Here is a 16,079-nt window from a genome sequence, read left to right as displayed (position 1 = left end):
CCTGTAATCAGTTTTATCCTGTGTCTGGTGACAACAAGAGCATGATAAAAATTATCTTACATTTATATAACTGTGAATTGTGATATCCCAAGAAGGTATTAATTCCTAAGAGTTCACACTTTGCTTAAATGTGAGGGTGTGTGTGAGAGGAGCCATATTTTCTTCTGACCCTGAACAGTCTCTTCTGGGGTGGGAGAGTTAGCGTAAAAAAAAAAATGCAACAAAAAGTTTAAAAAGTAAAATGGTGAAATTTCATAGTTTGTATGGTACATTAGTTTTATTCTGTCTTCAAATTGAGTAAGAAGCATGAATTGTGTGTTGGAGAAGCAGACAATCATAACTAGCTTTCCTCTTCTTTTTATAATCTTAACATTATGTGTTCTCATCTAGTTTTCCCTTCATAAAGAAAGACTTCAAAATTCTTTCTTGACTGTTGTTTGCCCTGATTTTCAAGTTATCTTGCAAGCTAAGTAATATAAAGAATGGTTAAATCTTGTAGAAAAGTGATAGTTAACTCGGAGGAGCACAGCTCCTCCTAATAATTTCTCTAAAAGCTGTGTAAACTTTTCCTACCTGATAGTCCTGAAGGTTCACTCTCTTACTGAACCTTTCACATGGTCTCATCCAGCTGAAGCTTGGCATCCCAGAAATTCTAGAAAAATGATGGCAATAACCCTTAATCTGAATGTGGATTGAGTGCTTTGGGTGCTTTTGTGGACTATCATATTTTCCCTAATGGTTAAGAGTGTTAAAATGAATAGAGATGATTTTCCAGTGCAATGAAGAACAAAATCTAGAAGAACAATAGCTTCCCATACTCTTTCAACTCTCCGTTCACTCAGAACTCCTTCCTCACACATTCCTGTACAGACTACTTTCTAGATAATAACTAGGATTTCTCTATGGACACTCCAGTTTTGTGAGATTGTATAGTTAACATACACACAGCACAATTCTCATGTGGAGCTTATTTCAGTTGCTTGTTTAGTAAGGAATTCAAAAGAAACTTTCAAATCTTTTTGTTGTTGTTTGTTTTTGTCACACCCTGCTGTGCTCAGGACTTACTCCTGACTCTGCTCAGGGATCACTCCTGGCAGGCTCTGGTGACCATACAGGGTGTGGGGTCTGCTTCTCACAAGGCGAATGCCTTACCCACTGTACTGTTGTTCCAGCCCCGAACTCCCAACTCTTAGTATCATTAAATAACTAGTAGCAGACTCCAAAGACAAATAGAATTCCAAGTTAGGGGTGGGGCTGGTATCTGTTCTAGCACTAAAAATTGAAGAAGTTACACAAAGGTATCTTTATTTCTCTCTAAGGTTTGGGATATCCAGGGGCAGAGGAAAATTCCCTTGCCCAACTGGGTTCTTCTAAGCCTAGAAGAACAATCCAACAAATACCAGACAGATTGCTAGTAGAGGAAGACAAAAATTATAACATTAGTATGAAGATTCTACTTTTAATTCTAAAGTGAAATGGAGCAAATTACAGGTTTCTTTTCTGTGCTTGGTCCCTGGGGCATTAAGGAGCGAGGAAGCTTGTTCCCATGATAAGGAGAGGATGAATTTCACAGTTCCACTTTATTCTGAGAGTATAAAGGCAATTATTTCAGATGGAATGGACGTGTTCACTGGTTGGTATCTGTATTCCTAGGAGATATCCCTCAGACTCTTCTAGGATTTGAGGGAGCCGTGATCCCGTCTTCAGTTAGAGTAGGGACAAAGGTTAAAGGGAAGAGAAGACCTCATTTTTCAGTCCACCCATGCCTCTGATAAAAAATAATCTGCACTCCTTAAGAAATGATGAGTCTCCCCCAGGTCCACAAGGGTATAAAGGACCTTAGTTCCAGAGACAATGGTGACTTGCATTGAAACAGGCTTTCTCTGCTCATGTTTGGGAAAAGCCTCTGGTAGGGAGACCAGGCCCATCAGCACAGACTGGGAAAGCCAGGCAATCGCCTCGATCAAGTTCCTTCCCCAACATTCTGGGCTGAGTAAAACTTCCAAAGTGGAAAAGTGAAACACAAGTTGTTCGGAACTAATCTCGAGGGAAACGGGGCGTGGCCCCCAAACAAAACACAAAACAAAACGAAAAGCAGGAATGTGACCTCCCTTCTCTTGGTGTAACTGTGGCCACTATGGTCACAGTTTTTGTGTCCCCTGTCAGCCAGCTCTCCGGTGTGGCTCTCCTTGTCCATTTTTATTTAAATGTTTACTTTGTCTCTCTCTTTTAAAATGTGGTTCTATCTTTGGAACTGAAAAGACAGTAGAGCAGACAGGGCGCTTGCCTGAAACTTGGCTGACCAGGGGTTGGGTTCAATTCCAGCAACACATGAGGATGGTCCCTGGAATCCCCCAGGAGTGCTCCCCGAGAGCAGAGCTAGGAATAAGTCCTGAGCAGCATTGGGTGGGACACTCTCTCTCCTCTCTCCTCTCTCTCTTCTTCTCTTCTCTTCTCTTCTCTTCTCTTCTCTTCTCTTCTCTTCTCTTCTCTTCTCTTCTCTTCTCTTCTCTTCTTTCTCTTTCTCTCTCTCTCTCTCTCTCTCTCTCTCTCTCTCTCTCTCTCTCTCTCTCCAGGATCCAACTGCAATCTTGTCCTGATTTACCTTCCCTCCTTCCTTTTCCCCTCTGGGAACCGCCATTTAGTTCTCAGAATCTGTTTGTTTTTGTTCTGTTTGATGATTTGTTTTGTTTCCTTACCTTCCTCATGTGAATGAATCATTATTTATTCCATGGAGTATAAGTTCATAGAGTCTAATTTATTTCATGCAGCATAATGTTCTCTCTTTACTGCTTAATTTGAAGACAAAGAGCATTTCCGCCCCTCACATTTAGGAGCCTTTATTCATTTGGACAAGGAGGCAGTCCAGCATAATCACTTCACTCATTAAGAGAATTTTATACTTTTCTTTGGAATCTCAAAGGAGGACATTTGTTTGCTTTGACAGGTGGGAGGGGGATTCCTGGGGGTGAAGGAGGGGTGGAGGCGCACTATATAGTACCCAGGGCTTACTCTTCGCTCTGTACTTAGGGAACACTATTGACTGGCTTGAGGGACCATATGGAACGTGCCAGGAATCGAACCCAGGTTGGCCATATGCAAGGCAAGTGCCCTACCCAATGCACTGTCTCTCCAGTCCCCATTCCCACAATTGTATGCTTTTATTATATTCACTAATCCCACTTCTGCTTCCCAAAGCACCCTAGGCATAGTAAGTCTCTTTCCTTAATACTCCCTTAGGAAAATGTTTTGTATGTGGCTGGAGAGATTATACAGCAGCTAGAGTGTTTACCTTGAATGTCCCCTACCCAGATTTGATCCCCTAAGGTCCCTGAGTCCTACTAGGAGTGGTCCCTGAGCACAGAACCAGGAGTAAGCCTGAGCACTGCTGGGTGTAGCCCAAACACTGTATCACTGTATCACTGTCATCCCATTGTTCATCAATCTCCTCAAGCAAGCACCAGTAATGCCTCCAATCATCCTAGCCCTGAGATTTTAGCAAGTGCCACATTGGAGGCTCTTTCAGGGTCAGGGGAATGAGACCCATCATGGTTACTGGGTTTTGACATATCGAATACACCACGGGGAGCTAGCTAGACTCTGCCGTAGCCCAAACACTAAAAGAAAAAGAAAGTTTACTGTTTTTATGATTGAATATTATTTATTTATATTTATTTATATTATTTATTCTAAAAATGTCTCAAGAATTTCACCCAGAGGACCCCTTTAGGGTCTCTGTGTATTCTTTGGTTATTAAGTTGGTTTTGTGTTGTGCTTTTGACAACATTGTGGAATCATCTGAGCAATTTCTGGAAATCAAGCTTTTTGGAAACACTTTTTATTATTCGTCTTCATTATTTCTACCACTGTGTTTCTAAATCTTTCTATAAACAATTAAATGGAATGCTGGTGTCCGAAAAACACACATTTGAGTTCTGTTTTTGACAATATGTTAAAGTCTGAGTGTAAAGCAAGCCCAAATTCACTGTTATTTTAAAAGAAAAAAAAAATGACAGTTGGGGCAAAGAATTTTTTTTCTCAATTCCTATCTTGAGAAGCATCTCCAAATACAAAGTTGAGATAGCAGAAATTGTTCCTGAACTCTACTATGAACCGTGGCAGGGTTATACCAACTAATTCTCATCACAAACCCCTGGCACTGGTATTATTATACACCCTCTCACATTGTTATCCACAGTTGCTCAAAGTTAACCAATTCATTATCTTTGGTCTATGCAAGTCCTCTGTTTATTTGTTTATTTTTGCTGTCCCTATAATCACTCCCATTTCACCACCACACTCTACAACAACACATTTGGTATGTTTTGGTATATTCATATAATAGGTTTAACCTTGGTGGCTGGATTTTTATTTATATAAATTGACACATTGATTCTAATACAACAGTTTTCCCCACATTTTAATGTCGTACATATGGATGCATCTTGTGATCAGTGGCATGTCATAAGTCTAATTGGTGGGGTTTTTAGTCTCATGTTTTGAAATGGTACCTATTATACTAAATAGCATTTAAACTTAATAAAATACAATATCTCATTTGTTTCTTCTAATTGTTGCCCAGCGCTTTAGGGTGGGCCCTTATCAAACTTTATCCATTCCCAAAGAGAATGCAAACTCCCTGATATCACAGACAACACTGGAATAAGTATCAGTGTATGCATCCCCTAGGGGCTATTGTGAGTATTTTATGGGAGATTGTCTTTAGGATAAAATTGCTGGGCTCTAAGTTTGTAAGTTTTAGCTAAGTAAAGTCATATTGCTCTTTAGAATGGCTATGCTATGTCCCACTAATAGTGAATATAGTCTCCTGTGCCCACATCCCCACCAGTACTTACATCAACCAGCTTTCCAATTTTATATTTGAGGAAAGAGAAATGCCTAACACCTCTAAAATTTAAAAATATATTTAAATTTAAAAAAATTTGTCCTGTAACCTCTTTAGATTTCAGTGTTCTTATCCTTAATCAAAAGAGCACTAATTGATGATATCCAGTATCTTTCCGAATCTATAATTATCCACTTGTGAATACCCTTTAGTCCATCATTAGTGGTTACCTCTGCTGGTATCTAAACATCTCTGTGAACATCAAAATGTTGGAAATAAGGGGCTATACTTTGAATCTTTTCATACGAAGGTTAAGAAAAACTTATGAACAAGCAAACTATCCCCTTTCAATACTATCTGCTTCACATAAACCTCCTCTTCCAATCTCTCCTGTATGCTCAACTAAGAGAAACATCAACCCAAAAAATAAAAGACAAGGTACTTGGTGTAAACTCTTGCCAAGTCCAAGACTATGTTAGATTAGGCTTTCCTCCAATCTAGAAAAAGTGTTTTTCCTCTATTCTAGTGAGATATTTCATTAAGGTGAAATCCATTCACAGAAATGTTGTCACTTCTGTGAATGGATTCTTGAGGCTGGAACACAAGGTCGGGTTGGGTGGGGGGCGGTGTTTAGGGCATTTGCCTTGCACGTGGTTAAAGTGCAATTCTCAGCCTCCAGGTTCCATTCTCAGCATCCCATATGGTTCCCTGAGCACTTCCAGGGGTAATTCCTGAGTGCAGAGCCAGGAGTAACCCCTGTGCATCACCAGGTGTGACCTAAAAGCAAAAAAAAAAAAAAATTTTTTTTTTTTTTAATAAAGCTTCTCCTTAGCCTTTTCTTGCATGAGAATGGAAAACTGAAATTTGAACTTGGGGCTTGCTTGGCAAGCTTTCATGGCTAATTGCTCACCACTCACCTATTTTTTTATCCACGGCTGAAGTTCTGCAGCTTCTCCTGGCTTACAGCCGCGGCCTAAAAGGACCATTAGTGCCTGTCCACGAATACCAGCCTCTCAGGGATTCCCTTCTGACAGCTCCCTAAAGAGGAGCAGCCACTCTCGGCCACACAGATGACAGTTGGGCAATTAGTTTTCCCCAGAAAGCTCCATCTTTAAACCTATCAGGCTCTCCCCACGTCACATTCGTGTGAGTTTTCCAGATCTCAGGGACCTAGAGAGGCTTGATTTCTGGCCGAGCTTCGGTTCCCTCTGATCAGGAGGAAAGTGAGACGGAGCACACCCCTACAGAGAGAAATTCCAGACAGATGACTTAGGTCCTAGCCCTGGTCTTTAGAATTCATATCTGTTTTCGCTGTCAGTCCATGTGTCTGTCTCACTCCCGGCCCATATGGTTCCATTTGGAACATGCTTTCCCCCCTCTAGCTAGCTGTCTAGCCTGTGTTTTAAAAGGCAGCACCGAAATTGTTACTGAGGAGGATTCACACAGACACGTATGTTCCGTCTCATGAAATGCAAACTTTAGTTCTCCCACACAAAGGACACACAATTGTCTGCTTTGCTCTCGCCTTTGCATCCGCTGGCCCAATGGCCTCCTCTGACAGCAGCAGGATTCAATCTTCTCCCCACGATAGCCAAGCTGAGAGATTTATTTCACTCTCCTGTGGCCCAAGTTTGCTTGTTGGAAAGAATTGCTTAGCCAATTTGCATCAGCTCTGGGGGACCGGGACGGGAAATCCAATATCAACTCACACGGAATATTGCTTTGGCTAAGCTGGAGGATTATGGTTCAGAGTTCCAACGTTCCTGTCTTCACTCACTCGATGGGGTCATAGCTAGGGCACAAGGGGTCTCTGGACAATTTGGACTGAACATTTAGGTAAATGTTCTGATCTGGGGCTCATTGCTTCTTTTTTGAAGCTTAGCTAATAATCTCTTGCAATCAAAACAAAAGCATATAATAAACCCCAACACTCTTTTTTTTTTTCTGTAGAATTTTTTTTCCCTTTATTTTATTTTATTTTTTTTAAAGTTGTAGATTTACAATTTTTTGTGCTTTAGTTTCAATTATAAAATGATCAGATACCCATCCCTCCACCAGTGCCCATTTTCCACCACCATGGATAATATCCCTCCCACCCCCATCCCCCCATCCCCCCTGTCTCTGTGGCAGGGCAATCCCCTGTGTTCTCTCTCTCCTTTTGTAAACCCCAACACTCTTAATCACATCACACATCAACTGAAAAAAGGAATATTATAACCAGTCTTTTTAGTTATACCACTTTTTTTACTTTTGACCAAAAAAGGGTTTTTGGAAGAGTGGGGGAATAATTTTTAGAGACCATTTTAGATGTAAAAACTGTAGCGAAGTGATTTCAGTGCTAATGACTGGTAAAAGCATACTAAGACTTCACCAGATTTAAATCTTATCAGTGTGATTTAGAGGAAGTTACTTAACTGTTCGGAGGTTTCATTTTCTCATCTGTCAATATTAAGGGGTGTAACTATCTTGTAAAACTATTTGGAAGATCAAATGAGGTATGTGTACTATCTGCTGGTAAGGAATAAGTCAAAGAAAAACAAAGAACAGCTATTAATTTTAGTACATAGGCAGATATAAACTAGAAAAAATAAGTGTAAAGAGAAATAATAAACTTAGCCTTGTGAAGAGGGGTGAACTGTAATGGGAAAACCTTAACATGACAGAGGGAAGCAGGCAGAAAAAAGAAGAATCTGAAGGAGGAAACTTGATAGGGAGCTAGCCAGGGAAGGTCAGAACCTGTGGAGTAGTTATCTTGAGCTATACTAAAAATATGGTCCAGTGTTGCTGAAGGATGGTGTCAGGCTTACCACTGAAAAGTATTACAGGACCTGCCTGTTGGGTACCCATGTATGACACAGTATCAAGTGAATTTTTCACTAGGCACACTTCTTATTTACTTGGTGAAATGTCTACTTTATGATTAATTGTATTCTGAGTCAAGGGACTAAATTCTCTTGCCCCAAAGCCCACAAAAAGAAATGAGCTAAATTAGAGTTCCTCTGATGTTGGGCCAAAGATATAGTACAAAGGAGTACGTGTTTACTTTGCGTGCGTTTAATACCTGAATCAATCCTTGGCATCACTTAAGTCCCCTGAGTACCATCTGAGCACTGAGCCAGCACTAGTCCCTGAGCACCACCAGCTGTGGCCCAATGACAGAAACCAAAACCAAACTAGACAGTCGCTGTGATGCAGTGTATGTTTGTTTACAGAGTCAGGAGCTAGTCTGGGTACTTTGTATTTATCATCTTCTTAAATTCTTACACTTTGAGAAATGCATTCATTTTCCCATACCTGATGTCAGAAACTGAAATCCAGAGAGCTTAAATGACTGTCCAAAGCCATGGAAATAGTAAGATGCAGAGTTGGAAGTTACTGTAGCAATGTCCTTCCATTGTTCATGAATTTGCTAGAGCGGGCACCAGTAACATCTCCATTGTGAGACTTGTTCTTACTGTTTCTGGCATATTGAATACACCATAGAGAGCTTGCCAAGCTCTACTGTGTGGGCGGGATACTCTCGGTAGCTTGCTGGGCTCTCCAAGAGGGACGGAGGAATTGAACCCAGGTCGACCGCATGCAAGGCAAACACCCTAGCCACCGTGCTCTCGCTCCTAGTTAACTAATTTATCTACATACAATTGACTTCAAGAACCACTGGTAAATAAAAAAGTCAGCCATAGCTTTTATATGAGAACTCCATAAACCCTCGGATATTAGAAATGGAAGAAGAGAGCACAGGGAGCGTTTGTGGGTAGGACTTTGCATGCCCTCCACCATAGCTGCTCCCCTGAGAGCCAGGACAATATCCATTACGTACAGCAGGCACAGAACTAAGGAACCACAAACCTTTTAAGTCTTTGAAAATGTCTCAATGCATTATAAATGCAGGAGAAAATAAGTATCATGGTTACCAACGGAGTTGTAAAGGATAATTTTTAATATTTTTATATGAAAGAAGGAGCCCACAGAGGCAAATGTACTTAGGGCCCATGAAAAAATCATCATATGGACTCGCCTGCTTTCTTTAATAATCTGAGAGAGTGTGGTACATGATTAAAATTGTTAAATCCTTGCATAACATCGTGCCCTCTTTCATTCATCTGGAAAGTTATATCATTCTAGAAATCCTTCAGTAAAAAACATATGCCTCTCTTGAAAGGCTATTCTTTTTTGGCTAAAATAAAAGTTGGTAGAAATCTGTCTAATAACTCAAATATACAAATAAGAACAGATACTTAAAGCACAAGATATATACATTATACCCAAGATATGTGCACTATAACTCGTTCATGGGATTTAACTCACTTAGGAACATCATTCCAAGCTTGTTTTTCAACACACACACACACACACACACACACAGACACACACACACTGCTCCAACAATAAAACAAGGAGCCAATAAGATCAATTACCATCCTGTGAATAGTTCAAAGGAGAAAAATCCCAAATTTGGAGCCTCGTCTGTGGTAGGTAAGGAGGCAAGAAGGGGTGGGAAAAATAAAGTAGAGTAAAGGGAGCCAGTGTGCTGATTATTATTGTTATTTTAAGGTCTCTGACCAGAGAGCTCATTAATGATGGCTCTCAGAGTTGTTCCAATTAAGCATCCCCTACTTTTGAGGACTTGCAGATCTGCACTACCTGGCAATGGCATGAGGCTTGCGGACTGAGCTGTGTGAGGGTTGAGAGGAGGGGAGAAGGAGAGCAGAAAAGGCTTTGTGAGGAGCTCTGTGGTTAAAGGCAAGAAAAGCCAAAGAAGAAGCTATCTCATTAATTGGACCCTTTTCACCTCTTTCCTTTCTTGTTCCACCCACAATTCTTCTCCCTCCTGGAGTGTTCCCAGACAAAACAGCTGAAAGAAAGGGATTATCTGGCCTGCTCTTCAAAACCAAATTGTTTTGGCTTAATTAGGGGTGAAAATGTGAGGCAACTTCTGGCAACAGATACCTTCCAATCCTGCCTGTTTGGAATCAATTCTCAAACCCATGCTGGTAAAATTTTGGATATTTATAATAGGGTGTGGGACCTCAATGGGATTTCTGTGAAATTCATTTAACTAGACGGTTGGGAGATTTAGGTGTTTCTGCTCATTGATTCTTTCCACAAAGATACAATGCCACCTACCAAAATAGATGATCAATAATAAGTGATAACTGTGTCTGTGGTATTAGACTAAATACTTATTCTGCAATGATCTCACTTAATCTTCACAGCACCATGGATTAGGTGCCAATACAGAGAAGGAATTTTATGACAAAGAAATGGAAGTTTGGAAAAGTTAAATAATTCACCCACATTCTCACAACCAGTAAATAGGTCAGATGCAGTGTAACATATCCATTTTTGTTGGGTACTGTCCTTTCTGACTTTTTCTCTTCAGTGTTATTCAAGAAATGATGGAATATATGCATATATATGCACATATATAATGAAATATTATTCTGCTATAAGCAAAGATATAATCTTATATTTTACAATGACTTGGCTGGAACAGGAGGGTGCCAGGTTAACCAAAATGAGTCAGAAAGAGGACAAACACCAGAAGATCTCATTCGTATGTGAAGTATAAAGAAATAAAATAGAAGCTAGATAATGGTCAATGAAAACAGACCTGAAAGTTTGTCATTAGAACTTAGTCTGCCTAGAGATGTCAGTTAGTGGGCAAGAAGAGACAGAGGGGAAATGGTGGAGGAATAACTTCCTGCTGGTGAACATGGTGCAACTAACATTGTTTGGCTAAAACTTTGACATTAATACTATTAGAAATTATGATCCCTCAAAAATATACGAAAACAAAAACAGACCTTTATTGGCATTAATGTATTGTCAGGTTGCATTTTGATCGGTGTTGCTAATTTTGCAGCGTGAAACTCATTATATGAATAATGTTTTTCTTAAGTCTTTCCCACACAGTCAATGTGCTAGTGGATTTGGCTACTCTCGAGCCACTATTCAATCCATGTCTAATGGCAAACATTGCAGGAATTTCATTTCAGTGGTGAGTAGTATTTCAAGACTATGACTATGCTGGGTTAAAATGGGCTTCAATAAATCTTATTCCATTTCCCCATCTGTTGGTTATTTATATTCTCTTGGGAAACTGAGAAACCAGCTTACTTCTGAAGAGAAGGAAAGTCAAGTGGAAAGGATTGGAAATTGGGTGCGACACATCCCTAGATCGCCTCCTTTTACCCCCATCTAATGAAATGTACCTAGCTTTTCCTAGCCAGTTCTTATGCATGGAGATGGTGTTTTTAGTTATTCATCTGTTCACACCACACATTTTCCTCCAAAAGGGTCTGCTATGATGTTATTGGTAATCGCACCTCTGTGAGCAATACAAAATCCTTATTCTAATGAGGCTTATATTGAGTAAGAGACAGTCAAACACACACACAAACATATATGTATATATATATATATAAAATAATGAATAAATGATGTCAAGTCTTGCCTTTAAGGAGGAAACTCAAGGCCAGAGAGATAGTACAGCCATTGAGGTGCTTGTCTATGCTCCCCAGAGTTCTATCAGGAGTAATTCCTGAGGGCAGAGCCAGAAGCAAACCCTTAGTACTGCTGAGTGGCAGTAAATAAAGACAAAAAATAAATAAAGACAAAAAATGAGAGAGAGAGAGAGAGAGAGAGAACTTGTCAGAACCCAGATTATTTTCCTGGGCTGAGTGCAAATCATTTAAACCTAAGAGTTTGAGGCATATGGAAGAGACTGGGGGTGGGGGTGGGGGTGAGAGTGAATATGGCAGTAAAGTTATAATCATAGACAAGTAAACCAGTAACAAATAAGGCAGATTGGTCCTCTATCCCCCACCCATTCAGTTTTTCACCATAAATATTTTAGTTGCCAAGTTCTTTACTTGGCAGTAAGAAGGTTAAAGATATGCCTGTATAGGATGTTATTGTTCTGTGCCTATAGTTATTTCTTTATAGCAAAAGCAGCAAAGTTCTTACAGAATTCCCTCTGAGAAGTCCTTGTCGTGAGAAAAGAAAGTTCTGGCTGTTAAGGCACCCCTTCACCTGCTTCTTCTTTGTTGAGTCAGTCCCCTAATTGATCACCCTGGGCTTCAGTTAAAACCAAGTAAGCAAAATAAGGAGTTAAGAAGGAAGGTCTTCACGGTTCCTTCCAACCAGAGCCCCACTTTCCCACCCTGGCTGGCATTTCTGCAGTAAGCCTTCCAAGTACTCTGCAGGATTAATCCATCAGCTCAGCTAGGCTGGGAGAGGAAGGAAGGCAGGCAGAGGAAGTATCAATGATATTGCACTCCAGTGAGCACTGAAGAGGCTTCATTCATGGGCCAACAAAACCTGGGAGAAGGCTAGGACTTAATCAGCTAAGGAGGCTCCAGCAGTAGGAACAAGGGAAGTCAAAGCCTTACTTGGCAATCCAGGCACAGCTTGGCATCCTCTGAAACTTGAGTCGAGAAGGAGAGAGAGAGAGAGAGAGAGAGAGAGAGAGAGAGAGAGAGAGAGAGAGAGAGAGAGAGTATAGGTTGCCAAATGGAAGAGGAGGACAAAGAGACAAAGCACCTGAGGAATTAGGAGTACCTAATGTGAATTTTAAACAATGCTCTAGGAATCCTAATAGCGTAAATTTTTATAAAGTAAGATCTCTTTTACATGCTTAATAATCAAGAAGAACTCTGAAAAATCTCAGAATAAACTGCTGCATAACCTTCTGCATAAAGCCTTCTAGGTTCCCAGAGTTTTAAAGTTTCTTACCATATTAGAGCGGTTGCGATACTTTGTGCTACATATTTCATAAATGTCAAACTCAAACAGGTGAAATAGTTGGAGCAGCAGAGTACATACCTTGCATATGCAAGGCTCTGAGTTTGGTCCCTGGCACTGCATGGTTTCTGAGCATCCTGGTTGTGACCCCTTATAAGATAATAAAAATTGGTGCTCTAAGAGATAACCAGGTGGCGTAAAAAAGCTGCTTTGCAATTATAAAATCAAAAGTTCACTTATCAGTGCCACAATAAGTGCTCAGCTCGACAATGGCAGCTCTGGGTGATCCCTGGCACCACAAACAATATTCAGCCAGAGTCAAGTGTATGGGAGGGAGCTCTACAACTAACAGAGTCTGAACTCTGGAGTACAGCACTAAAAGATATTATAGTGCCAATGCCAGGAGTGAAAGCCCTGGTGAACACCAGTGTGGCCGGGGACCTCCCCAGTGAGCACTGTGCCAGCACCACTACCCATAAGTGCACTCTCAGCGAGAAACACCATTGAGAGTGTGAGAAGTGCAAACTGATGTAGGATTTGTGGGGGAAAACCCATTACACTGTGAAACTACTATGGGAAGGCATGTGTGCAATCCTGATCATTTGGAACTCTAACAAAGGGCAAGAAAAGGAGCAGGAGAAATAAATTTTTTTGTCATGTCTCACTAGTTTTTTTTTTTTTAATTGAGGAGGGGTTGAGAGCTTGTTTGTTTGCTTCATTTTTATTTTTAAGTCTGGTGGTGTTCCGGGCTTCTTCTTGACTCTGTGCTTAGGAATCACTCCTGCTGGGGCTAAGGGTGTTATTCTATGTGTTAGAAGGTTAAAATTAGCTCAGCTACATGCAAAGTAAACGCCCTACCCACTGTGCTATTTCTCTGGACCCTAACCAAGCTTCTGTGTTGTCACTTTTGCAATAGGCCTTATATATAAGTGGTCGAGATTTTGCACATAGCCTTATTCTATTTTTTTGGAGAGTTTTATTGATTTGTTTTTATTATAACGCTGTGATTTATCACCAAGTTGTTCATGACACAGTTATTTCAGTCATTAAATATTCCGACACCAATCCCACTATCAGTGTGACCTTTCCTCCAACAATGTCACCAGTTTCCCACCCACCACCCAGCTAGTCTCCTTAGCAGACACAAACTTGCTTCATATTATGTTATGACACAAAGGCAAATGGAATTATCAAAACTTAAATCAACAGAAGTCAATTTGTGATAATTGCTATATCTCTCAACGGTATTACTGAAGTCATTGTCTAAAGACTTACTGGGCTAGTTGGTACTGGTTGAGCCCTTTGTGTTATTATCTTCGCTCAGTGAGCTCGATGTTCTTCTACACAACTTTTCTATCAAATTTTCTGTCATCTTACTGAGCTGAGTAGTGGGTACTGAGAAATTTGGAAGTGTCACACAGCTAGATATGAGGCTGCACAGTCCAGGGCATAACCTTATGCTTTAGTGGGATTCTTCTTCCTACTCCAGTCTCTTTCTAGATGAAATATTGTCTTCATATATTTGCCAGCCCACTATAGTTGATCCCTCCATCTCCAAAGTCACTTGCTGCTTTGGTTGCATCTTTCATCATAAGGGATTAGAGGTATTTTGCACAAATGGCCCACAGTTATTGAGCGATAGCACAGCGGGTAGGGTGTTTGCCTTGCATGCAGCCAACATGGCTGACCTGAGTTCGATTCCTTTGCCCCTCTTGGAGACCCCAGCAAGCTACCGAGAGTATCTTGCCCGCACTGCAAAGCCTGGCAAGCTACCCGTGACGTATTTGATATCCCAAACACAGTAACAACAAAGTCTCACAATGGAGACGTTACTGAGCCCGCTCGAGAAAATCGATGAACAACAGGAGGACAGTGACAGTGCCCCACAGTGTTTTCCGTTCATATGTTTCCAGATTTGGACACACATTCAGGAGAGGGCTGCTATCCTTCTATGTAAAACTTCCATAGATGTTGACCCTTGGACATAAGTTTGGGTTTGAAAAGTAGTTGCCAACGTAAAAACAAATGTCATATTAATTATATAAAACTGGAGTTTTCAAATAGCATTATTAAAGGGGGAGAGAGACATTTTATATATAAATAAAATGAAGAAATTGACCTGTGGCTAGAATAGTGACCTTCAAGGGAAATCTGAAGGCCACTGTGGACTGTGAGGCTCTGTCTGCCTTATGAGTCTTGAAACGATTAGAGTATGTGTTTGGGAGGTGTGTTTTGTCTTCATAGGAGAGTAAATGGAGTGAGCCAGGGAGCTTTTTTGGCATTATACAAAAATTCGTTAAAGCCCTGAAGCCAATGGATGGTCATTGCCTTTGAAGAGCACCTTCTGTTGCACCTGAAAGTGGACAGCTTAACCTGTGTGTGACAAAGAAGCAGAGAATGTCCACTGACAAGTTTGGCCTAGAGAAAGATCACTATCCTTTCAGATTCCAAATTCTGGCGCTCTCCTGACTTCATTAGAAGAGCAGACTCCCACCCCCAAATGTTAATATGGAAACTCCAAGTCTAGGGTATTCAGCCTGATCTCTGCCTTTTCTACCTTTGTCTCTGTTTCTCTGTTTCTGTTTGACTCTTTTCTCTCTCTTTCTCTCTCTCTCTATCTCTCTCTCTCTCTCTCACTCACACTACCCCTTTAATAATTCTACTTGAAAACTTCAATTTGAGTGAGTCTCCTAAAAGCAACTTTATGAATAGTATAGAGAAGTCAAGTAAGAGACGACGATAGCAGCTTTGGTTATGGTTGTGTATGTGAACTGAAATGTTAGAAACCCATATCTCCAAGAAGCAGGCAACTGGGATTTAGTTTATTAGTTGTAGCTTTCAGGATTGTTCCAGCTGCTGAAATATGTACTTGCTCAGCAAACATCTATTCTAAGGAGCCAAGCACAGTGGGTGTAGGCTGAATAATAGATGAATAAGGCATGGTGCTTACACTCCAGGAACTCACAGACTGGGAAGACAAGAACATTATTAGCCTACTGGCAATGGTTCTTGGAATAAGTTCTGGGATAATGACTGGCAAAAAGAAACATTTGGAATTACCTGGAGAGGCATTCAATCTTTCAGTCCTTCTTGTAAGCACAATGATGTGCTTCTTGTTTTTTCTTCTGTGCTGAGATCCCTGGTCCCTTCTTCCTCTCCTTGCCTCCCACTCTTTCCTCCTGCTCTGTAGAGTCTGGCCCTTGGCCCTGTCTGAGGGTTGTGGCCAAGGCTTTGCAAAATGAGTCATCCTAACCCGCCCCCACATAAAGCATGCCCCCACTCCGAGAAAGGAACAAGGATTAAGCTAAAGTACACACTAGTTTATTTATTTATTTATTTTAAAAGAGGTCATAAAGGAAAATTCTTATTGGAGTATAAATGGACTTCAACACTCTTTTATAAAACACAGGGCTTTGTTCATTTTTACTTATTAGTTTTGTGTTTTGTTTTCTTTTTGCTTTTTAGGGGCCAAGCTGGGCAGTGCTCA

This window comes from Sorex fumeus, unplaced genomic scaffold (assembly GCF_029834395.1).
Source record: "Sorex fumeus unplaced genomic scaffold, SorFum_2.1 ptg000265l, whole genome shotgun sequence".
Lineage (NCBI taxonomy): Eukaryota > Metazoa > Chordata > Mammalia > Eulipotyphla > Soricidae > Sorex > Sorex fumeus.
Note: the sequence above shows the minus strand (reverse complement) of the source record.